This window comes from Thalassophryne amazonica, chromosome 11 (genome assembly GCF_902500255.1).
Source record: "Thalassophryne amazonica chromosome 11, fThaAma1.1, whole genome shotgun sequence".
NCBI lineage: Eukaryota > Metazoa > Chordata > Actinopteri > Batrachoidiformes > Batrachoididae > Thalassophryne > Thalassophryne amazonica.
The window spans coordinates 78,041,823-78,068,699 of record NC_047113.1 but is presented as its reverse complement, the minus strand read 5'-3'; the positions used below and the strand labels follow the sequence as shown (position 1 = coordinate 78,068,699).

The window sequence follows — 26,877 nt, the reverse complement described above, 5'->3', positions numbered from 1 at the left end:
TTTGAAACTGCTGGCTAAGGCTAAGCGGAAATTTGGTAAGATTGTAATTCACGTCGGCAGTAATGACACCCAGTTACGCCAATTGGAGGTCACTAAAATTAACATTGAATCGGTGTGTAACTTTGCAAAAACAATGTCGGACTCTGTAGTTTTCTCTGGGCCCCTACCCAATCGGACCGGGAGTGACATGTTTAGCCGCATGTTCTCCTTGAATTGCTGGCTGTCTGAGTGGTGTCCAAAAAATGAGGTGGGCTTCATAGATAATTGGCAAAGCTTCTGGGGAAAACCTGGTCTTGTTAGGAGAGACGGCATCCATCCCACTTTGGATGGAGCAGCTCTCATTTCTAGAAATCTGGCCAATTTTCTTAAATCCTCCAAACCGTGACTATCCAGGGTTGGGACCAGGAAGCAGAGTTGTAGTCTTACACACCTCTCTGCAGCTTCTCTCCCCCTACCATCCCCTCATTACCCCATCCCCGTAGAGACGGTGCCTGCTCCCAGACCACCAATAACCAGCAAAAATCTATTTAAGCATAAAAATTCAAAAAGAAAAAAATAATATAGCACCTTCAACTGCACCACAGACTAAAACAGTTAAATGTGGTCTATTAAACATTAGGTCTCTCTCTTCTAAGTCCCTGTTAGTAAATGATATAATAATTGATCAACATATTGATTTATTCTGCCTTACAGAAACCTGGTTACAGCAGGATGAATATGTTAATTTAAATGAGTCAACACCCCCGAGTCACACTAACTGCCAGAATGCTCGTAGCACGGGCCGAGGCGGAGGATTAGCAGCAATCTTCCATTCCAGCTTATTAATTAATCCAAAACCCAGACAGAGCTTTAATTCATTTGAAAGCTTGACTCTTAGTCTTGTCCATCCAAATTGGAAGTCCCAAAAACCAGTTTTATTTGTTATTATCTATCATCCACCTGGTCGTTACTGTGAGTTTCTCTGTGAATTTTCCGACCTTTTGTCTGACTTAGTGACTTAGCTCAGATAAGATAATTATAGTGGGTGATTTTAACATCCACACAGATGCTGAGAATGACAGCCTCAACACTGCATTTAATCTATTATTAGACTCAATTGGCTTTGCTCAAAATGTAAATGAGTCCACCCACCACTTTAATCATATCTTAGATCTTGTTCTGACTTATGGTATGGAAATAGAAGACTTAACAGTATTCCCTGAAAACTCCCTTCTGTCTGATCATTTCTTAATAACATTTACATTTACTCTGATAGACTACCCAGCAGTGGGGAATAAGTTTCATTACACTAGAAGTCTTTCAGAAAGCGCTGTAACTAGGTTTAAGGATATGATTCCTTCTTTATGTTCTCTAATGCCATATACCAACACAGTGCAGAGTAGCTACCTAAACTCTGTGAGTGAGATAGAGTATCTCATCAATAGTTTTACATCCTCATTGAAGACAACTTTGGATGCTGTAGCTCCTCTGAAAAAGAGAGCCTTAAATCAGAAGTGCCTGACTCTGTGGTATAACTCACAAACTTGCAGCTTAAAGCAGATAACCCGTAAGTTGGAGAGGAAATGGCATCTCACTAATTTAGAAGATCTTCACTTAGCCTGGAAAAAGAGTCTGTTGCTCTATAAAAAAAAGCCCTCCGTAAAGCTAGGACATCTTACTACTCATCACTAATTGAAGAAAATAAGAACAACCCCAGGTTTCTTTTCAGCACTGTAGCCAGGCTGACAAAGAGTCAGAGCTCTATTGAGCCGAGTATTCCTTTAACTTTAACTAGTAATGACTTCATGATTTCTTTGCTAATAAAATTCTAACTATTAGAGAAAAAATTACTCATAACCATCCCAAAGACATATCGTTATGTTTGGCTGCTTTCAGTGATGCCGGTATTTGGTTAGACTCTTTCTCTCCGATTGTTCTGTCTGAGTTATTTTCATTAGTTACTTCCTCCAAACCATCAACATGTCTATTAGACCCCATTAATACCAGGCTGGTCAAGGAAGCCCTACCATTAATTAATGCTTCGATCTTAAATATGATCAATCTATCTTTATTAGTTGGCTATGTACCACAGGCTTTTAAGGTGGCAGTAATTAAACCATTACTTAAAAAGCCATCACTTGACCCAGCTATCTTAGCTAATTATAGGCCAATCTCCAACCTTCCTTTTCTCTCAAAAATTTTTGAAAGGGTAGTTGTAAAACAGCTAACTGATCATCTGCAGAGGAATGGTCTATTTGAAGAGTTTCAGTCAGGTTTTAGAATCCATCATAGTACAGAAACAGCATTAGTGAAGGTTACAAATGATCTTCTTATGGCCTCAGACACTGGACTCATCTCTGTGCTTGTTCTGTTAGACCTCAGTGCTGCTTTTGATACTGTTGACCATAAAATTTTATTACAGAGATTAGAGCATGCCATAGGTATTAAAGGCACTGCTCTGCGGTGGTTTGAATCATATTTATCTAATAGATTACAATTTGTTCATGTAAATGGGGAATCTTCTTCAAAGACTAAGGTTAATTATGGAGTTCCACAAGGTTCTGTGCTAGGACCAATTTTATTCACTATATACATGTTTCCCTTAGGCAGTATTATTAGACAGCATTGCTTAAATTTTCATTGTTACGCAGATGATACCCAGCTTTATCTATCCATGAAGCCAGAGGACACACACCAATTAGCTAAACTGCAGGATTGTCTTACAGACATAAAGACATGGATGACCTTTAATTTCCTGCTTTTAAACTCAGATAAAACTGATGTTATTGTACTTGGCCCCACAAATCTTAGAAACATGGTGTCTAACCAGATCCTTACTCTTGATGGCATTACCCTGACCTCTAGTAATACTGTGAGAAATCTTGGAGTCATTTTTGATCAGGATATGTCATTCAGTGCGCATATTAAACAAATATGTAGGACTGCTTTTTTGCATTTGCGCAATATCTCCAAAATTAGAAAGGTCTTGTCTTAGAGTGATGCTGAAAAACTAATTCATGCATTTATTTCCTCTAGGCTGGACTATTGTAATTCATTATTATCAGGTTGTCCTAAAAGTTCCCTGAAAAGCCTTCAGTTAATTCAAAATGCTGCAGCTAGAGTACTGACAGGGCCTAGAAGGAGAGAGCATATCTCACCCATATTGGCCTCTCTTCATTGGCTTCCTGTTAATTCTAGAATAGAATTTAAAATTCTTCTTCTTACTTATAAGGTTTTGAATAATCAGGTCCCATCTTATCTTAGGGACCTCATAGTACCATATCATCCCAATAGAGCGCTTCGCTCTCAGACTGCAGGCTTACTTGTAGTTCCTAGGGTTTGTAAGAGTAGAATGGGAGGCAGAGCCTTCAGCTTTCAGGCTCCTCTCCTCTGGAACCAGCTCCCAATTCAGATCAGGGAGACAGACACCCTCTCTACTTTTAAGATTAGGCTTAAAACTTTCCTTTTTGCTAAAGCTTATAGTTAGGGCTGGATTAGGTGACCCTGAACCATCCCTTAGTTATGCTGCTATAGACTTAGACTGCTGGGGGGTTCCCATGATGCACTGAGTGTTTCTTTCTCTTTTTGCTCTGTATGCACCACTCTGCATTTAATCATTAGTGATTGATATCTGCTCTCTTCCACAGCATGTCTTTTTCCTGGTTCTCTCCCTCAGCCCCAACCAGTCCCAGCAGAAGACTGCCCCTCCCTGAGCCTGGTTCTGCTGGAGGTTTCTTCCTGTTAAAAGGGAGTTTTTCCTTCCCAGTGTCACCAAATGCTTGCTCACAGGGGCTCGTTTTGACCGTTGGGGTTTTTCCGTAATTATTGTATGGCCTTGCCTTACAATATAAAGCGCCTTGGGGCAGCTGTTTGTTGTGATTTGGCGCTATATAAATAAAATTGATTTGATTTGATTTTGAAATGGATGCCTGCAACACGTTTCAAAAAAGCTGGGACAGTGGTATGTTTACCACTGTGTTACATCACCTTTCCTTCTAACAACACTCAATAAGCGTTCGGAAACTGAGGACACTAATTGTTAAAGCTTTGTAGGTGGAATTCGTTCCCATTTTGTTTGATGTACAACTTCAGTTGTTCAACAGTCCAGGGTCTCCGTTGTCATATTTTGCGCTTCATAATGTGCCACACATTTTCAATGGGTGACAGGTCTGGACTGCAGGCAGGCCAGTCTAGTACCCGCACTCTTTTACTATGAAGCCACACTGTTGTAGCACGTGCAGAATGTAGCTTGGCATTGTCTTGGTGAAATTAGAAGGGACATCCCTGAAAAAGACGCTGGTTGGATGGCAGCATGTGTTGCTCCAAAACCTGGATTTTCTGAATGAAATTGATGAAGAAAAAGGAAAAATGATTTCTTAACCAATGTTCCTGTGAAGGCTCTCAGTTGTCCAGGTGGTTTCCATAGTAGAGAAGCTTAAATCTTCAACTGGACTGGGTTGCTTGACGTGAGGACATTTCGCTTCAAATCGCAGAAGCTTCCTCAGTTAAAATTCTTGCTCTGGTAGCCTGACTTCTGTCTTGACCCTTGTAAAGAAGAACAAACAGAAGCCACAAAAGCTGGAGTTTTAAACCTAACCAGACCCTCCTACCGAGAGGCCGACTGCTATTGGCTAGTGACTAAACAATTGCTTTAATTAAAGCGTCTGAAGAGAGACCCCACAAGCGGCCTTAAGAAGAAAATCATTAACTACCTCCAAAACCTGGAGAAAGAGGGACTCATCGAGATGCAGGCATAGTACAGACTGTACCCTCGGGACACCACTCCATGCATCTATGGACGCCCAAAATCCACAAACAGGATGTGCCACTCAGACCTATTGTATGTAGCACAGGTTCCATCACGTACAATTTGGCCAAGCACCTCAATTGGATTTTGGCTCCTCTAATAGGTAACTCAGACCACCATGTGGAGAACACACAACATTTTGTGAACAAGATCAAGGACCTTTAGCTGGAGGCAGATGAAACTATGGTGTCATTTGATGTGACATCGTTCTTCACCTGCATCCCCACTGCTGAGGCCATCTCAGCTGTGAGGCAGAGACTGCTGGAGGATGCGTCTCTACTTGAAAGGACCAAACTCACACCAGACCACATCTGCCAACTCTTGGAGATCTGTCTTAACACCATGTATTTCCTGTTTGGAGGGAATTACTACAGGCAGATCCATGGTTGTGCAATGGGGTCTCCGGTATCCCCCATTGTGGCCAATCTGTACATGGAGCTAGTGTTGAAGAGAGCCTTGACATTGTTCATGGGCATCTCTCCCAGTCACTGGTTCAGATATGTCATTGACACATGGGTTAAAATCAAGCAACAGGAAGTTGAGAACTTTACAGAGCACAACAACTCGGTGGATTCCAATATCAAGTTCACACATGAGGATGCCAGAAACAACCATTTAGCCTTCTTGGACTGTGATGTTATGATTGGAGAGAACAGGCAGCTCCAGACAGGGGTTTACAGAAAACCCACTCACACTGACCAATATCTGCTCTTTGGCTCAAACCACCTCCTTGAATACAAGCTCAGGGTGATCAGGACTCTTCAACACAGAGCCCTACAGGTGCCCACAATTACAGAGGAAAGGGCTAAAGAACAACAACTTGTCCGGAAAGCCCTCACAATATGTGGGTACCCACGATGGTCCCCGGATAAAGTGCAGAAGTCCCAGAGAACAAAGAGACCAGACAGACAGGAGACGGAGACAAGAAGAAGAGGAGAGTCTCTCCCTTATTTAGCAGGAGTAGGGGAAAAACTATAGAGGATCTTCAGACAGCACAAAATCCCAGTTTACTTTAGACCTGTTAACACCTTGAGACAGAAATTAGTTCACCCTAAGGACAGGATCCCTAGTTACAAACAGAGCAATGTAGTGTATTCTATCCGATGCCGGGAAAACTCTAACAAACACTACATAGGTGAGACTAAGCAGCCGTTACACAAAAGGCTATACCAGCACTGCAGAGAGGGTTCCAGTGGACCTCAGTCTGCAGTTCATCTCCACCTTAAAGACACTAACCACACGTTTGAGGACAAGGAAGTTAAAATCTTAGCCAGAGAGAAGAAATGGTTTGAGAGAGGGGTGAAGGGGGCATTGTATGTGAAACAGTTGAAACCCAGCCTTAACCGGGGAGGTGGTCTGAGACACGCTTTGTCCCCCGTTTACAATGGGGTACTCAGGTCAAAGCAGTTTCAGTCTTTTGTTCATGGTAATGAGTCATTCACGTCATCAGTAAACTCGTCAGGAGAGGCATCAGTCCCATCGTTAGGAGGGACAGCAACCCTGTCATTAGGAGTGTGCTAACTAGGGCACAATAGGTGCTAATTAAAGCAATTGTTTAGTCACTATCCAATAGCAATCTACCTCTCGTTAGGAGGGATCTGGTTAGGTTTAAAACTCCAGCTTTTGTGGCTTGTGTTTGTTCTTCCCTACAAGGGTCAAGACAGAAGTCAGACACCAGACCAAGAATTTTATCTGAGGAAGCTTCTGCGATTTGAAGCGAAACATCCTCGCGTCAAGTAACCCAGTCAGTCGAAGATTCAAGCTTCTCTACTATTTCTTAACCAAATTTAAAGATTATTTAACTTGATTGAAAGCATAAAATATCCAATTTCGGCTTACTTAAAGTGTGGGTCTTGCTGTTTGGATGCCACTATTTCAATTAAACACTTCTTTTCTCTTTTCAGCTCTTGAAGATTCTTTTGCAAGGAATTTGGAGGGGACCTTTGCAGTGCATTAAATTCTCCCAGAGACCTTGTACCTGGTATTTTGGTGTGTTGTAGTAATAAGACACTAGCTCAATGGTAAATTTAGTGGCGTTGGAACATGCTACAGGATTTTGTGATCTTCATTACACCAACAAATTTACTGATGTCCTTAACCCTACAGGGGAGCAGCACAGTGGCTTAGTGGTTGGCACTGTTGCCTCACAGCGAGAAGGTTATGGGTTCAATTCCCGTGGCCTTTCTGTGTGGAGTTTGCATGTTCTCCCCGTGTTTGCGTGGGTTTCCTCCGGGTGCTCCGGTTTCCTCCCACATCCAAAGACATGCAGGTTAGGTGGATTGGGATCTTTAAATTGTCCGTAGGTGTGTGTGTGTGTGTGGGTATGTCTGTGTTTATTTGTTTGTGGACTTGCGACAGACTGGCGTCCTGTCCTGGGTGTACCCCGCCTCGCGCTCTATGGCTGCTGGGATAGGCTTCAGCCCCCCGCGACCCTTAAATGGACTAAGCGGTAGAAGATGAATGAATGAACCTTACAGGGGATTATTTTAGTGAGTACTTTTGTTAATGTGGGTAAATATGTAGTGAATTGAATTCTATCCCCTGCAGTGTATTCCGATTATGATGAAAATACAATTAATGACTTTTTTGATTTGATGGTTATTGAATGAATAATTCATGGAAGTGAAATTATCTAGAATAGTATGTAAATTTTTTTGGAAATTGTTATGGCATAATTATTAATATTTTTGTGGATCCACTAATAGCCATGTATGAGACAGTTAAACATAATTTGCACAGATATTACACATAAGAGGTTTCATAACTTCTATGTTTTATATTATATTGATATTATAGATGTATTATGTGAATGGTTTATTTCCTATATATAAAATATGTGTTGCCCATTTGTGTTTCTTGATGGACCATGGATCGCAGTGGGGCTTCAGTACACGTGTGGTAAGAAAAATTTCTTGTGTAAGTAGTTTGTTATATTTATCATTAATGCTGAGAGACAAGATCAGACATTTGGGAACAAGACAATTAGTGTTCTGAGATCTTGTGAGATGATTTGTGGTGTTTTCATGTACAGGTAATGATGACGATAGATAAATTAGACAAATAATATGAATAAATACATGGCTGATACCCATGTTAAATTATGCTATCTGTGGGTAGCACATTAGGGTGCATTTCACAGGGTGGTTCATCTTTGAACATTTATGGTTTACTTTCTTTAAAATGGTAGTTCTAACTTAATTTTTGTGCTATAACAGCAATTTATATTGTGATTTTTTTTTTTCACAGTCTGTATTTAAAACAGGTGGAAAGAAATCTAAGATAGAGGTGTGGAGACAGATGAAAAAAGGGGACAGAGCAGCTTGGCTTATACAAAAAAAGCATGAGACAGAACGTCCAGCCAAGGCTTGAGCGGAGAATGCAAGACCCAAAACTGCTACAGTCAAACGTGAAGTACCACAAGATGAGAAAGTCCGAGTAAAAGCCCTGAGAGAATCAGAGGACACGGAGAAGAGAAAAGATCTAACTGGAAGGGTCAGAGGACTGTATAATAGCAGTTTGTCCCCCCCTCGATTTATGCCTTTTTCTTGTAGGTTCAATAGTGTTTGGAGGTCGCTTTTTGATTACCCTAAAGAAATGTAATCAGGATTTCAGTTTAAATTAAGTTATTGTTCTGTAGGTACGTAGGCATAAACTTTGTTACAGTTTAGTGGGTTTAAGATACATAGAGACAGATGCACATTTTTTGTAGGCGGACTTCCTGTAATCCACAAAACCTTTGTACTAAAATAACTGTAACTATGCCAATTTTTTGTGCGTTTAAATACAAACATAATTTTCACACTACTTGTAGATTCATTTGTTAGCAGGGGTGGTGGCCAAGTGGTTAATGCGCTTGGTTTCAGTTCGGAAGGTTCTGGGTTCAAATCCCACCCCTGCCACATTTCTCCATGTAATGTGGAGTTGCGTCAGGAAGGGCATCCGGCGTAAAACCTGTGCCAAATCAACATGCAGGTCTACCTTGGATTTGCTGTGGCGACCCCGAGTGCAAACAAGGGAGCAGCCGAAGGGACTTACTTACTTCATTTGTTGACAGTTACTTTGTGAATTTGACATAAATAGCATAAAAATTCTAAGATATTTTATGGTAAATTAGAAATGTCAGATCCACAGCTTTAAAATTTCAGATTTACATTGATTTACGTGGTATTTTAATGTGTACTTTATTGGTTTAGGCCTGAATAAGACAGATTTTAGCCTGACACATACTGTTTCTGATAGGCATTATTACGGTGAATCACATATTATATATATTTTTTTAAAAAGGTACTTTTGGCCTATGTAACACCCTGTGAAATGTGACCATTAATTATTTTGCTTTTATGATGTCTTGTCTCCTCTTTTTTGCTCATTCGTAGTTCCAGTAGTCACGGTCTGTGTGTTTGTTTTTCCATTTTTCTCTTGTAGTTTTTCTTTGGTGGTTTCTTCCTCATATGTTTTCAGTTGCTGTTCACGTCATCTTCACTGCATGTTCTCCGCATTTATGGGAAGTGCTGTCTTATTGATTGTTCATATAGGGGAGTTCGGGTTTTTCAGGGCTTGCTTACGTCCAGATTTGATGGAAGACGTTGTGGATGGTTCCCATTGTTTTGGGTGGTTTGGATAGGAATGATGAGAGTGGTGGACATCTGTTATTCTACTTTCTTTTTTCAAGGTGGCCAATAGAGGGCGCCTATGACACCGGTGAGTTGTTCTTGTCTACAGATCTACTGTGCAAACAGATTTTAAATTTGAATTGTTAAATTTATGCTTTCTTGCACAGAATTAGACATGGAGGTGCACGTGTGGATGGCATGGATTTGGGTCGGACACTCCTTTCCGATGCTGTGGGCGTTAGCTTCTGCGTGTTGCTTTGCTTCGGTGGGGAGCGGCCCCTGGTAAAAGAATGCCTTGATTTGAGAGTGTGGTGTCAACTCAGAACATGACACCATTTTGGTTCCAACTGCTTTGAACTACTGAATGAACCTTTAATGTTTTCAAAATTTTTTTAAATTATTTAACCAACTACAGCAACAAATCCAGGTACAGGTGCTATCAAAATAAATATAAAAATAGTTAAGATATCAAACTTACAGTTTATGAGTATTTATTTAATTAATTTAAAGCCTGATTTATGCAGCTGCAGCTCTGTAACTCCGTGTCATGCAATGACTTGTGTGACAGTTTTAAAGTTCTCTGTCTCTGGATTACGTTTTATTCTGGACTAATCTGACCCTCAGCAAGCTTTTCTTTCTACAATCATCACCTCTATATCAAAGATATACATCGAAGACATTTTCCGATTTTACTGACTTCGTGCTGTAAATGTGCAGACTTTTCTAATCCATTTATCAGTGTGCCCGCTATATAATATGATGGGAGACAAAGGATTAAAAGCAGAAAAGTGTCAAATAACAACCTTTTGTGTCTGATTTAACAGGTGCATGTCAGGCTTCAGGTCCCAGTCTGAACATTCACTCCGGTCCCACTTTCCTCAAATCGGCGAGTGTTAGACCTGAACTTTAATTTGTACCTCTGTTACTGTGCACGTCGAGACTGCTCAGGTTTTTAATGGAAATACTTTGCCATCGGACGAGACATTTATCTGATGTGAGCCATATGTATGTAACGGATTTGTTAAATTAGGAGGCGCTGAACATCTACAGGGAATCCTGAATCGGGATGTATGCCTCATTAATGACCGAGTCAAAATTTCCTCTGAAAATTTTTTTCTGCCAAATGTATTTGATGCATTATTAAAATGTTATCTGCGTGCACACTGTAAAAACTATTAAAATATGATGAGAGATGAAGGATTGAAATAAACGGTTGTACTTTTAATCACGGAAATGACTCCGGTCCCACATGCGAGGGATTTAATGGAAATACATTGCGATCGGATGGGACATTTTATCCAATGTGAGCAAAAAATCTGCTGTACAAAATCCATTATATACAGTATTACATGGAAAACAATACAAAAACTTTGGGACTTTTTTTTTTGTCTGGTGACTGTGAATACCTGGTTTATATTATGATGGAATAGGTGAGTTTTACTGTATGTACATGGGACTGAACAATAAATTTACCTCTCAAACCTTTGACAATGAAGTCGCTTCCATCCCACATGGCTGACTTTATTTTCCCAAATGTTTCTTCTGTTTGGATCTGAAGGGAATCTGCACATCTTGAAGCCCTTGTTGTGTCTATTTGTGCCTCCAAATGCACAACAACCCACCATTTTCAGTGAATAAATAAATAAAATAGTTGGATTTACATGCAGACACATTAACAGTGAATGCTATTTTGAACCCAAGATGGCACCACGAGTCACGTGACCAGTTTTGTTTTTGACTCATCATGTCGCCATTCTGTCTATCTAGGCACACTGCCTAGTAAGTTGCTGGTGTAGTTAGCCACACGGTATCCGAGTGGCTAGAAGGAGGGAGTGTCAAATAATTATTTACACTAATTTAATTTCATTGTTTAACTGTTGCTAACCGGATCCATAAAAAGATAGACATGTAAAATATTATTTTAGGTACCCACATCGGATATAGTAAATAATCCACATTATATTTTCGGTGGAAACAATATGCAGACGTTACAGATGGAGACCAAAATCTTACAATAGGCATAATAATTTGTGGGACTTATTTGGATGATTGTTATAGCACGATTGTATTAGTACGATTTCAAAATTATTGGAGATGCTTAAAAGCTAACACTTATCTTGGAACAGCAAAATTATGGATGGAACTCCACGGGGATTATACCACCAAATTACTGAAGGTTTGTGCTGATTCATATTGGTATTGAGGTGACATATACTAAAACATACCCTTCCAGAAGATTGGAATGGAATATCCACCAATGTTTCCTTAATGTTCCATTAACTACGATTAATATGACTCAGAGCCCTGACTGGACTAAATATGTGCTGAGGGATTGGCTATGAATTTGGTATCAATAACCTAATAGTTGACAGAGTTGGGAGAACATGTTGGCAGGTGGTTGGGCTGGTAACTTGATTTTATTTCATTCAAATTGCCTTGACTTTAGCAGTACCTGTACTTGTCCTGTGTATAAGACATTTGTCTTTCAGATGCATCACCACTGCCTTAGACACCAAATTAGGGGTATTGTCCCCCTATCAAATGTTAAAGCACTCTTAAGAAAACGATACCCATAATCTCCCCTCCTGAGGCAACCGATCTGGAAGAAGACCCTGGAAGAAGACGAGAAAGAAGACCGATGTATGTTACTGCCGAATTAAAATGTTGCACTGCTAAGGGCCCCTTCACACATAGTGCGAATATGTACAACCCAGGGCGACATCCGTCGGAGCAGCTCGTATGAAACATCGCACTGATGGGCAGGCGTGCACAATGCACAGTCCCGCGGTTCATGCTCGAGGGAACACAGTGCCAGCAGCTGCATGACGTGTAACCACATCGTGCAGCAATTGACGGCAATGCACAAACAAAGTTAACAGCAATGAGCAGCAGGAGAAAAGCTATTTTCCACAAGTCAGTGAACAAAGCCAGTGAAGTAACAATAAACTGTTCTTAAGATCATTAACTGTACGAGTAAATCTGAGTAACATCAACAGTTAATGTTATCAATACCTAAAAAACACTTATAACTGATCAAAAATATCATCATATTTGTTGTAGAAGTGATAGATAGATAGATAGATAGATAGATAGATAGATAGATAGATAGATAGATAGATAGATAGATAGATAGATAGATAGATAGATAGATAGATAGATAGATAGATAGATAGATAGATAGATAGATAGATAGATAGATAGATAGATGTTATTGGAAAGCATCACATAAATTTGACTATTTTTCTTATTATTATTATTTGTTCTTTTTTATCCACAGAAGTACAACATTTTATTACAAGCTTGACAAAGAATGATTTCAATAATGTATCAAAGGAAAAGGTAAAAGTTTGAATGTCAGTTTAGTGTATTTGACACACGTGACATAAAGGTCAAACAGCGACAGCGTGATGGGCGTGTTTTAAATGTTAGCAAGCGGCGAAGACGATGTTCCAGCCTGAAGCTCTGTCAGGAGATCAGAACCCGTCCCAACTCCTGTGCAAACTCTAATAATCATATTTCACATCATTAAGCTTCAATAACGAGCTGGAACATGAGCAGATCCTTTTCACCGTCTGACCCCGCCACGAGAGCAGGAAGGTCGCCTTAAAGGCCATAAAATATTGAAGTGACCTTCTTTTCCCGCTGAAACTGTGACTGAGCAGAGGAATTTTCCGGGTTATAATTCCATTTGGCAGAAATGATTACAACCTGGATGGTCTACACAGAAAGCCACCAAAGATGGACCCAGTGAGTCAAAACCGCCGCCGCTCTGATTGAATTCCAGTGTTTTCTTTCCCCTCCAGAGGAGCCAAAGTTTGATCTGTACTAATTGATATATGCCGGCTCCTCACTCCGCTCGTACCTTGGGCCAATTTAGCTGTTCCACTGGCTGAGTTTTAATTGAGTCCACATTAAAATTTACTTATAAAATAATAATGGGCTCCATGCAAATGAGCTCCATCCTGATATTACTGCGGCTGCATTAGCATATCCACAAGCAGTCTGCGAGTTCAGAAATCAATATAGATGATTAATAATATATGTGCTACAGGAATAATTAAAGCAATTTGGTGCCAGGACTCAGTCAGCCTTGGCAAACCAAAGGTGCAATTTTGACACAATCTAATTTTGTACAACTTGCCTGGATTGAAATAATAATGTTTAAAAAAAATTACACTTTCAAATACTTGATTTCATTTCATTTTATTGAATGTATGAAGGTGTGAACTATCATTTTGTACCTGATTAGCATATTTCAGCAAATAGATAAAGTGCACTTCAATTTATTGAAGTACACAGGAACAGGTGCAGGGACAGGGACGGGAGCAGGAACAGGAGCAGGAAAGGAATGCCCGGGTGAAAACCAGGTCGACAACAAGGAAAGAGCAGGGTGTAAAATGGGTCTGCAATGAGGAAGCGGCAGGATGAAAACCAGGTTGGCAACAAGGCAACTGCATGGTGTAAAACGGATCCACAATGAGGGAATGGCAGGGTGCAAAACCAGGTCAGCAACAAGGAAACGGCATGGTGTAAAATGGGTCTGCAACGAGGGAATGGCAGGGTGCAAAACCAGGTTGGCAACGAGGGACTGGCAGGGTGAAAACCAGGTCGGCAACAAGGAAATGACAGGGTGTAAAACCAGCTCTGCAACAAGGAAACGGCAGGTTGTAAAATGGGTCTGCAACGAGGAAATGCAGGGTGAAAACTAGGTCGGGAACAAGGGAACGGCAGGGTGTAAAATGGGTCTGCAAGGAGGGAACGGCAGGGTGTAAAACCAGGTCGGCAGCAAGGGAAGGCAGGGTGTAAAATGGGTCCGCAAATGAGGGAACGGCAGGGTGTAAAACCAGGTCAGCAACAAGGCAACAGCAGGGTGGAAAATGGGTCTGCAATGAGGGAACGGCAGGGTGTAAAACGGATCCGCAATGAGGGAACAGCAGGGTGTGAAATGGTTCTGCAATGAGGGAACGGGAGGGTGTAAAACAGGTCTGCAATGAGGGAACGGCAGGGTGTAAAACCAAGTGTCCAACAAGGGAACGGCAGGGCGTAAAACGGGTCCGCAACGAGGGAACGGCAGGGTGTAAAATGGATCCGCAATGAGGGAACAGCAGGGTGTGAAATGGTTCTGCAATGAGGGAACGGGAGCGTGTAAAACCAAGTCAGCAACGAGGTAATGGCAGGGTGTAAAACGGGTCCACAACAAGGACCCGTTTTTACACCTTCACCCTGCCTGTCTTGCTCCTAAATTATGTGTTTTATACCCTGCCATGTTGTATGGTTGGGGGTGCCTGGCTGTCTTTTGTTTCTGTCTTCTGTTTCTGTCTTTTGTTTTTCCTTCCAGGTGGCACGCGTTTAGGACTGACTGGCTGTGTGGCTGAGTTATCAGGACCTCACCCTGATCACCTGAGGCTGATTATGTGCAGCTCGTCAGGACTCACAGCTGTGGTGCATCTAAACGGATTGGAGCATGGTGGCATTTAAGTCTGGAGTACACAGTGTGTATTTGCCAGAGACTCGACCTTGTGACCAGACGGGTGAGATCGTCGTCTTGAGAGCCATCTCATCATTATGGATGCAGAGACCGTCCAGGTTTGATGCCATGGTCTGTGAAAGAGGAGGGGGTGAGGTCTCACGCTCGTCAGCACACTTCCTGAGGTACGTTAGGTTTTGTGACTAACATAAGTACAGTCAGTAAATGTGGTGTCCGTCACACCTTATTATATTGAGCTGTTATGTTAGTCGTTTAATCAGCTTCCACTGCAGTTGAGAATGTGAACTGGGTGTTCCATGCCTGCAGGGTGGGAAGCTGATTAGTGATTAAGCCAGGAAGTGTTTGCTGTTTATGTACACCTTTGAGTGGTCTCTCTGTGTGTGGAGTGTGGACTCACATGATGGTTTCTTCTTTCACAGACTTGGTTTGTCGCGGCCACCTGGGGGGTGTCGGCGGGGTCCTTGGGTCCGAACTGGTTCTGGCTCCGGACCGTTTGTACTGCTAGGAGCGCACCGCTAATCCACCTCGCCAGACCGCGCACTTATTTGTTTGTACTTTTTTCACATCACTGTTATGTCATTAAATTTTGTTATCCTTTGTACCGTGCTCTGCTTATTTCATACTGGGTCCTTCAAACGCTGGTCGGTTCTCCGTCCTGCGTCCGACACATAACACTGCCGTATATATTTTCATACTTCTTTGTCTCTTACTTTTTATCCTGAATGTGCATGAGCACCTGTTTTAGAACATGAGATTTATCAACAGCGGATACATACTGATGTTTGTACGACCTGACGTACACCTGGTTGATGATTCTAGATTTTTTTGTACATACAGACAAAATGTCGTTTATTCTATGTACAGTTTGATGAATGAGGGTCCTGGTTTGAGTCAGACCTCTTGACTAGGTTCTTCATAGGAAGTTTCTAAGGCTTTTCTCACACACAATTCATGCTGTTTTAGTGGAAACCACTGGTGTGCCATCCTTGCCAGCACTTGCTGCCAGATACCAGTAATATCCAGTGTGTGTGTGCCATGTGATCGCTGCATGTGCAACATGTTGATTGGCATTTAAGGTCGCATTTAACCTGGGTGTCATCTGCTGCTTCCCAGCAAAGTATTTTTCAATGTTGTCTCTCTTTTTCCATGTAACCATCGATGTGGAGTTTCTGACCAGCACAGTGGTTTCCAGCCTCTCAGACAGCAATTGAAATAATCTAAGTTTTCCTGTTCATTTTTGTATGATGTTGAAAGAGTAGTACTGTATGCATAACACATAATATTGCATTGTCTTGAATTTCAGAGGCAGTGGTCAGAACCAGTGAAGAATGGTCCAGATACATAGTTAAGAGAATAATTCTTTTGTTTCAGTATAATGATTGCTCACTTCTCAGCAACTCCAGCATGCAGAGGGTTGTGTAAGTGCAAGTGAAATGCCTCGACTTGCACCCAGTTAGGTGCTTGTGAAGGAAGATGTGCACAGTAGATGAATATATGACACATTTTGTTGCTTTAAGATATATATTGTGACATGTATAACTTGTTAAAGGCTTATCATATCACTTTTATTTCAAAAGAGAAATGAATGGACATTACATGTGTGTTTCTTTAGCATTTTCTGTTTGAGCTGCTGCCATCAGGCAGATGGTACAGGACCATTAAAGCAAGAACAAACAGACTGAAAAACAGTTTCTACCCTCTAACTGCTGTTAGAGCTTTGAATGCCACTGGAACCAAACAGCCAGGTCACATGACACATTTAAGGGAAATATTTGTTTTTCTGCAATATCCACTGCTTTGTTTCTGTGTAGGCTCTCAGTTGTCCAGGTGGTTTCCATAATAGAGAAGCTTGAATCTTCGACTGGACTGGGTTGCTTGACGTGAGGACGTTTCGCTTCAAATCACAGAAGCTTCCTCAGCTAAAATCCTTGCTCTGGTAGTCTGATTTCTGTCTTGACTCTTGTAGAGAAGAATAAACCAGAAGCCAACAAAAGCTGGAGTTTTTAACCTAACCAGACCCCACCTACCGAGAGGCTGACTGCTATAGGCTAGTGCCTAAACAATAGCTCTAATTAGCACCTATTGTGCTCTAGTTAGCACTCTCCTAATGACAGGACGGAAGCCTCCCCTGATGGCTCCCTTGACGACTCTCTCCTGATGATGTGAATGACTCATTACCATGAACAAAAGACTGAAACTGCTTTGACCTGAGTACCACATTGTAAACAGGGGACAAAGCATGTCTGAGTCAAGCAACGTCAAGCAACCCAGTCCAGTCGAAGATTCAAGCTTCTCTACTATCCACTGCTTTGTACACATTTTTCTGTTTTTTTATATGCAATCTCTTTTTTGCTACTACATTCTTTCTTTTTTTTAATTTACGGACATTCCTCTTTCATTCAGTTAAATTTTGTGTTTCTTCTTCTTTTTTTCTCCAGACGTTTTAAGTCTGCATGTGGTTTACTCAGGTTTATAGCTGCACTGAAAGGCTGCACCTTACCTTTGGACAGAAAACATCAATTTTGGTTATTGATGCCACTGTATATGATTTGTATAATGGCTACATTATAGTAAGTTTGTTCCGTTTTTACTGTTACTGGGGCTGATGTTATTTGGACATCATAGCAATTAGTGAGAAATGTTGATTTTTTTTTTTTTTAACAAGTTCAAGCTGTTATATGTAAATAAAGTGTGTTTATCATCTGTATGTATTTACGTTTAGTCTGTTTTGAAAATCCCAAGCCACGCCTATTTAATTTGCATATTTCACTGGTGTCCACCCCTTAAATTGTTCATTATAACCTACAGATTGTAGGGGAGAAGGTTCATGCTTTCTTCAAAATGTAAACAATTGGCTCTTTGTGGCACCTTAGAACCTGGACTAAGTAGTGACATATTGAGTCAGCGAATGCTACATGTACCGCTAACCATCACACACGTTTTCTGTGTGAGAAGGGCTTCAGCAGTGTTGTATAAAGTACCAGAAAATTACACTTAAGTAAAAGTACAGATACCCACTAAAAAAATGACTTTGGTAGAAGTTCAAGTCACTGATTGAAATGCTACTCAAGTAAAAGTCTTAAAGTATCTAGTATTTATTGTACTTAAGTATGACAAGTAATGTACAACTAAATGTACTCAAGTATTGAAAGTAAAAGTACAAGTAAAATTTTTTTTATGTAGGCTTGTAAATGACTGATAGTATTAGTCAAAATACTGAAAATTGTGCACATCCCACAAAAACACTTCAGAAACAAGGTTTCAAAACCTAAACGAGAGTAGGCTACTCACTAGGTGTTCACAGGAAACAGTTATTTATTTCTATATGTATTTATTTATTTTCATTGTTACATGGTTTTATCTTTTCTGTTGTGTTTTGTTTCATTAGGTTTTTTGTCTCTTTCTCTAAAATGGTATTGTAACATTATTAGTCTATTATTATTGACTATTATTGTCTATTATGTAGACTATTATTGTTGTTGCTATATGAATAAAAATAAATTTTAAAAATTACAATTTGACTCTTTTACGACAACAAACGCTGAGCCATTAATTATACAGAAAACAAATCAACACAACCGTGCTGATGTGAACAGCTTAATGCTAACTTTAACATTGAAAACGCCATAGACATTCATTTATAACTTAAAAACGGGACCGATGCTATCAGCTGTTTCAGAAGACCATAACAGGTTGGTTTAACATAAAAATATTAAATATTACTAACAGACATATGCTCTTCAGGGTTTTAGCGGGGAAAAAAATTTGGATAAAGCGAAATAAAGCAATCAATCCACGAATCGTAGATCGAAGCACTGCTTCAACCTGCGAATCACTGCTTCGATTGGTTCAAGGTTCAAAGCAAAGCCGCGCTGCAGAAAAGCTGATTACAGACCTGCTGCAGGGAATGTAATCAATGTAGAGAAATTATCATTTTCCAGACAAACACCCCCCAAGTGCGCAACTGCAAAAAAGCCTACCAGACATGCCTCATGACAAATCGGCCTGACTTCGTTGCAGTCACTAGTAATCAGTGGTGTCTCTGGGTGAAAACACGACATTTTTCATGTGTGTGTGTGTGTTTGTAACGAATAACGGCATGGCGAATAGAAAATGTATCGGAGTAGAAGTATGCAATTAAGGTTGGAAATATAGTGAAGTAAAAGTGAAAGTAAGCTGAATTTAAAAAAAAAACTCAAGTAAAGTACAAAGTCTCCCAAAATGTACTTAAGTACAGTAGTGAAGTATTTTTACTTCGTTACTATACAACACTGGGCTTCAGGCACACTGCTTGTTCATTGGGGTACCTGAAAGCTCAGTGCATGGACCACTACCCTTCCTGACATCTCAAAACAGACAAAAGATTTTCACCTGTCAGAATGAACCACCTGTCAGAATAAGACATGTCAGAATGAGCCACCTGTCTGTCAGAATAAGCCACCTGTCAGATTGACCCACCTCTGTCAGAATGAGCCACCTGTCAGAATGAGCTAACTGTCAAAATGAGCCACCTGTCTGTCAGAATGAGCCACCTGTCAGGTGAGCTTCTTGTGATTCTAGCCAACTTCCTTTCAACTTCACTTCAACATCAATTTCACCTGAGCTGTTTCCACAGATAAAACCTGTGACACAGCTCAGGGGTCTGCCTGTCTCCTGGTTGTGTGCTCCTGGTTCTTGTCATCTAACATGTCTATGTTGCAGTCCGGCGCTGGCAGAATCCAGAATCCAGCAGCTCTCCCCCTCACTGTCATGTGTCTGCTCTTCATTTCACAGTCAAGGCCTTGTTTCTCATCTACAAATCCTACCAGCTCTATCTGGACTCAGGTCTCCGTCTTTAGAGTCTAATTAGCCGTTAGCTGCATTACTGTCGTTAATCCTGGTGGGTTTGGATGTTCATGTAAATTTATCTCAAGTGAAACTGAGAAACAAAAAATCTTCACATCTGATGCATTCTGTTCTTGTTTGTCTCTTTCAGCTGCCCTGGTTGTTCAGGGTCATCACAGCAGATCCAACATAGATCCACAAGGAATATGGAACAAGTTTATACGGGACGTCCTTCCTGGTGCAACCGCAGAAACACGACCTGGTCTTCCCAAATGACCTCTCCGTTGGGTACCAATTATGATGGACCCTGCTTCACCTCTGAGATCTGAAAGGATCAGGAACTTGAGCAGGACGGGATCAGGTCCAGAACAGGAATCGCCACCTGATCCTGATCTAGTAAGGATCCATGATGGAACTCCCATTTTCCTGACAATGATTTGGCAGACATTTGACTACGGAAGGCTTCCTGAAGGAACTGAAGAAGGGACTGTGGAAGTTTGGCTGGTGCTAGGAATCGGAAACCAACACACAGTGAGACTCCACACAGGAAGAATGTGACCCTCAGTGGGCTTGAACCCAGAACCTTCTTGCTGTGAGAAACAGTGCTGACCGCTGCACCACATGTTAAAATATTTTGCTTGATAAGAAAATAGGAGTTATTTCTTTTTTAAAAGAAGATTAAAATAAAAGCTTCCTGCATGTGGCTCATTAGCTCCAGAATCTTCTTCGGTAAAGCGTTGCAGCATCGATCTCCATGAAGCAGCCGGAGTGCCGTTGATGCGCCACACACAGATTTTTGTTTTCACATTTAATTATGCATCCTGTGTGATTACCAGGTAAAACAAATTATGTGTTTTGTTGGCAGCAGATAAATCTGGCTCTCAACTCGCCGTAATGACCCGTGTAATTCCGAACACGCCGGCTCTTTTAACACGTATCATTAGTGGGGTTGTATATTAGACATACATTCTGTGCCTTAATTTGGTCTCCCAGGAGCACTTGTAACGCTGCAGCTGCCACATGCAGGACACCTTTAATTTATTTATTTTAAAGGCGGAGAGTAATTGACTTCTGCAGAGACGTGAGTCACGCCGGCTGCTGCTGCTCCTGAAAAACGCATTAATTCCAGCGCGCAATCTGCTGCAAGAATTAATAATTTTAATGGGGAAGGATGATGGGAAAAGGGAAAACGCATGTTGTGTTTCTCAGGGACTTATTTATCACCCAACGAACAGGATCCCGCCGCACACTCAGTGATCCATAGCAGGGGGCGGGGCTGTTGCCCGGCTGTGACAACTTCCTGTTTCACGGCGTCTGTTTGCCGTCCATCTGTGTTTGACTCGACATTTGTGATGATGAAGAAAATATATGAAAACATCACAGACAAGAGCTGAAGGGTCACGATGGAAAAATGACACAAGACTTAAACAAAACAAATCATTTGTTTTATTGGGGTGATGGGGCGGAGCTTATCTCCTCCACAGAGACCTGGAACCAAAGACATCCAGCCATCACCTGAGGTCAGTGGTTAGAGTCCAAGACTGACAACCAGACAAGAAGTGACAAGGGTGGGGCCAAGATGCAGCAGGCTGTTTAACTCACCAGATAAATCCCACTTGTTCAGGGTCACAGGGGGTAGAGCCTATCCAGGCGGTCAGTGGGTCAGAGGCGGGGTTCACCCTGAACTGCTCTGTCACAGGACCGGCACATGCACACAGACATAGTCACATTCTCAGTTTACGTTCTCCCGTTCAGAAGCAGGACGCTCGCTGCCGCTCCACCTGGCAGGCTGGACTCCTGGACTCCTCCGGGACGCGGCTTTGGCTCCAGGTCCAGATCAATGTGAGCTAAATGTGAATCAGATCACTGCCAGTGTGGACGCTCTGTAAACAGACTCATAGGCTGTGAGGTCCTCCAGGACGTTGGAACCGGGGCCTCGTGTCCTTCAGAAACCTTTAATGAGTTCCAAATGAACACACAATGTTCAGCCCAGTGGTGCTCAGCTCCAAGCCCACAGCCAGCAGAGCAGCCAGCGTGGGGCTCCGAGCCTGGAGCTCGCAGGCTCGGAGCCTGGAACCTGGAACATGGAGCCATGGGAACCTGCACAGGAAACTGTTTTCATGACTGCAGCTCAGCCAGAAGCCAAATACTGAAAGTGATCCAGGAACAGATGTTAGAAGGAGTGTGAATGGTCGGTTCCTCCTGGACGAGGTGCCCATTAGAGCCCGTACGTCCTCCAAACTTGCTGCATCAGTCCCTCAGGTCACTGACACGTTTGACTTTCAGAACCATCTGGTCATCAGCTGTGCAGCAGCTAGTTATCACTACTAACTGGTGTAAGTAACGAGAATAAACAGTTTTACCGTATTAAACTGGATTATTGGAAATACTGGACACATGTTTTGTCAATAAAATATTACAGTATTTTCCAGAGTATAAGTCACAGAAACTTTGTAACGGGCCTTGGTACTTTCAGCACACCTTTAAAACCGAGTCTGCTCAGACGTATTGACATCATCACTTTGAGCTTTTCTTCGTGTCTTTGGTGACGGTTGGGCTCCAGACATAAAATACAGTTAGTGCTCACGCTCAGTTCAAACAAATTTTTTCTCCAAACAGCAAGACATCCTGTCCAAAGACACCAACCACTGAGTAAATGGACACCTGTCCCCGCGCAGAAGACAAACAATAACCGCTAAACACCACGCTGAGCTGGTTTGCACTGGACTCACCTTTAAGTTGGACCACTGTCAGCTACTTCTGGAAGTGTGCCACATGCAAAGAGTTTTCCCAAATATCAGAGTCTGCTCCCTGTCGCCAGCTCAAATCCTTCAATCGTCAGTTATTGAAGGACCAACTGGAAGGTTCCCAAACAGCAGACTCCTCAAATCCAGTCTTTAGTCCCATCATGAAAAGGAGTCATCCCAAACACTGAGGCTAATATATTAGCAGAGGCTACCCTCTTCTTCTTCTTCTAAATACATCATGTGGTGGAGGACGAAAAAGAAGAAGAACAATAAAAACAATGTTATTTCCTCTTAAGAAATTATGTTTGGTTGTTTTTTTAACTGGAAGACCACACTCGAATAAAATATCACTTTTTACTCTATTTGGAAGAAAACATTTTTGGATTATGTGAAGCAACAAAGATATCTCTTTTAAGAGTCCTGTGCAAAAAAATCAACAAGAAACAAAACTACCAGGGGGTTCTTCATCTTTTACAAATGTAAAACAGTTTTCAAACATTTAATTGCATTGCACGTTTACCTCACATATCTCTGTTCAGTGACTTAAAGAAGCAGTTCACTGGTGTTTTGTGCCTGGTATGGCAACATTAATTAGCTTGTTAGCTGTGGTGCTGAACGCCATGTGTCTTGTAAGTAAATAATGTAGTGATTGAATTCATATTTTTTCTTGTTGCATGAAGGAGTAAATGCCACTTACACTCAGGAAAATACAGTACATAAAAATTCAGATTCCTCATTGATTGACTGTATAAGTCAGTAAGTAAATAGCCGTTATTTGTCATTGTACAAACACAACACAATTTGTCCTTTGCATTTAACCATCCTAATTACAGTTAGACACAATCCAACCACTAGGGGCAGTGTGCAGCCACAGTCCAGCACCTGGGGTCAAGTCCAAATGTAGAGTAGTGCAAATAGTAGTGCAAATTTGGTTCCATATGTTTGGTACCATTGCACTCTGCACAGATGCACACACATGCACGCTCGCACATATGCTTGTGCACATGCTCGTGCTAGCATGTATACACGTACGCGTGCGCATGCACACACACAAAACAAATCCACTGCGCTGTCTGGAGGTTGTTAGAAGGAAGTTGGAATGAAAATCTAGACTAATTTCTGATGTGATTTTTACCTCTGCCAAGGAGGTTATATTTTCGGTCACGTCCGTTTGTTTGTTGGTTGGTTGGTTGGCTGGTTGGTTGGATTGTTAGCAGGATTACTCAAAAGATCCTCAACGGATTTCAATGAAATTTTTACCAGGGGTGTATCTTGACCTAACTTAGAAGTCAATACATTTTGGTAATGATCCAGAACACGATCTGGATCCAATAATTTTTGTAAGGATTCTTTATCATTGCAGGATAGGGCCAATTTCAACATTTTTGCATCTAACTTCATGAAGACGAGTCACAAAGGCTGAACAAAAATTAAGTTACGACACAACAATAATTTAGCATTTTTTGTTTCTCCTCATTGAATAAACTTAATAGAAAATAAAACAACTTGTGTAGTTCATGCAGTTTCTCTTTAGAAATGCATGTACTGAAGATCTAGGTGTTTAACCACTGAATCTGAAACACGGTGGTAGATGTGTGAAATGACGTAGAATAAGTCTCTTTGCTAAAGGGTATTCCATGTGACGTCAGTGACCCTATGGCCTTGGCGGAGGTTTGCGCTATCCGAGTGCTTCTAGTTTTTCACTGCACTGAGGATGTACACAGTCTTTTTTTTTTGGTAGTACAAGCGCGCACAAGCACCAACCCGGTTGCGTGTGTGTGTGCTTGCATGCGGGGGGGACAATGACACAATGAGTGGATTGAGCAAACTGACTCTGCTAATTCTTGTAACACACACACAAAATCTACTCCGCTGGATGCATGAAGAGTTGTTCAGATGAAAAGGTGACGTGATTTTTGGCTGGACTGAGGAACTACACAAAGTGTTTTTTTAATGGAAGTCTGAAGTCAGTGTACAGCATCACCAGACTACACATCACAATTTGGACTTTAGCAGCAGTGGAACACCAAAATGTAAGTCCGTTTTCTGTTGTTTATAAATTAATAAAATATCAAATGATAAGGATCTATTTTATCCATTATATAAAACAAATAATGAATGTTTTTATGTTCTTTCAATGGAACAAATATTTAATTCGGTGAAAGCTCATTGGATGGTTTAGTCCAGGTTTCACCTCATGAAATATTTGTACCACTGAACTCATAAACATTCATTATTTGTATAATATACATAAATAAGATTTTACACAAAAAGGACAAAAAACGTCAGAATACAGGAAAAAAAATGAGAATGGCTCCTTTAGGTATCAATCAGGTCAGAGTGAGAACTGATAAAAGTAACTGATCTGGTCTCAGTGTGATCACAGAGTGACCAATTGCAGTCTGTTTTACTGGGATTTGAACATTCACCTCCAGGTTGTCATTGTGAACTCTGGATTGTTTGTGACTGTTTCTCTGAAACATTTCTGTCACTGTTTGTTCTTTTTTATTTGTTCATTTGACCAAAGCTTATGGTCTCCCCGTCCCCCCACTCAGTCTGGTCTGCTGCAGGTTTCTTCCTGTGATCATGGTCACTGATGGGCAGAGCTGTGATTAGGTGCTACATGAAGTGTGGATCAGTGAGGTTCATCGTCAGTATTGTTTGTGCATATTGACTTTGTGGTCAGAATGTTACAGGTTGCAGGCGGCGGCGTTATGACTGCAGGAGGTGCCGCTGCGGCTGCGCTGCGGGCTGTGCTGCAGCGGTGTTGTGGGCCGTATGGTGGTGCCGTTGGGCACGGCACGGCGCTGCTGACAGCTAAACGATGTGAACAGGCCGATGGTGACGGTCCTGATGAAATCAAAATAATTTGGTTGTTTCTTTTTGTTTCTCATAAATAAAGTACAGACATCAAAGAGAATTGTTAATCTCGCTGATTCGTTTCTCTGAACATAGACTTGTTACAGATGGCTCTGGATCTCATTTGTATGTTGGAGGAAGTGTGAGTTTGTACTTCCTGTCACCTGAGGGCCGATGTGGTTGGGCAGTTTGAAACAAACACACACAAACATTTGATTAGAGACGAATCTGTATTTCCTCTGAACAACACTTAATATTTCTCACTCCTCACTCACATGTAAATGAGGATGTGGTTAATTGTATCACAAATTAGCGAGTCGCGGCACATCGAACTGTTTCTTTGTCGTTGTGTAATTAGGGCCCAAATGTTAATGAATTATGCTAATTCAAAACACTTAGCATATAATATTGGAGACAATCAACAATTAGCATATGCTGCGCTGGAGACGATCAAAGACCCCTGTGGTGCCGCAACGCTGACACGCCACCTAACATGGTGAAGAGTCACATGATCTGGTTACATGCACAACCAGCATGTTAATGACTGTGGCCACGCCCACTGCACCGCTTCAGGGATTCATTGGGCCACGCCCCCACATCGGCCCTGCTGAACCAGGCTGCATTCCTACACAACATTTCACAAACAACTCATTTACAAAATCAGCCGTCATGGAGGTGAGAAGTTCAAATCCCACTCCTGACAGCAGGAGGGATTTTGGGCTTCATCTTCATTTTATTCTAGAATTAAAAACATGATCACGATACACAGACTATACACACACACGCATGGGTACACACACACAGACACACACACGCACACACACAAACATTTATATAAGTCATCCATGTCCAGTGAAAAAAGAGATTAAAAATGTTTTCATTTCTGTTGTCTCAGCAATACAGGCTCACGCACGCACACACACACACACACAGGCTCACACATAAACATGCACACACAGGCTCATGTATAAACACACACACAGGCTCACGCATAAACATACACACACAGGCTCACATATAAACACACACACACAGAGGCTTACGCATAAATGTGCACACACCAGCTCACATATAAACGCATACACAGGCTCACTCATAAACATGCACACACAGGCTCACGTATAAACACACAGACAGGCTCACGCATAAACACGCACACACAGGCTCATGTATAAACACAAGCACACACACATAGGTTCACGTATAAACACACACAGGCTCACGCATAAACATGCACACACAGGCTCACGCATAAACATGCACACACAGGCTCATGTATAAACACGCACACAGGCTCACATATAAACATGCACACACAGGTTCACGTATAAACACACACAGGCTCACATATAAACATGCACACACAGTCTCACATATAAACACACACACAGAGGCTCACGCATAAACACACAGGCTCACATATAAACACACACACAGGCTCACGCATAAACATGCACACATGCACAGGCTCACTCATACACATGCACATGCAGGCTCACATATAAACACACACACAGGTTCACTCATAAACATGCACACACACACACACAGGCTCACGTA

The 26,877-nt window shown here is 41.5% G+C and overlaps 1 long non-coding RNA gene across 1 annotated transcript; it reads left to right on the top strand.

Moving 5' to 3' along the window:
- Window positions 1-1,366: 1,366 nt before the first annotated feature.
- Window positions 1,367-22,699, top strand: LOC117519862. The gene is made up of 3 exons (XR_004563461.1): window positions 1,367-1,378; window positions 8,286-8,289; window positions 22,588-22,699. It is a non-coding gene; the product is annotated as an uncharacterized LOC117519862 (long non-coding RNA).
- The last annotated feature ends 4,178 nt before the right edge of the window (window positions 22,700-26,877 follow it).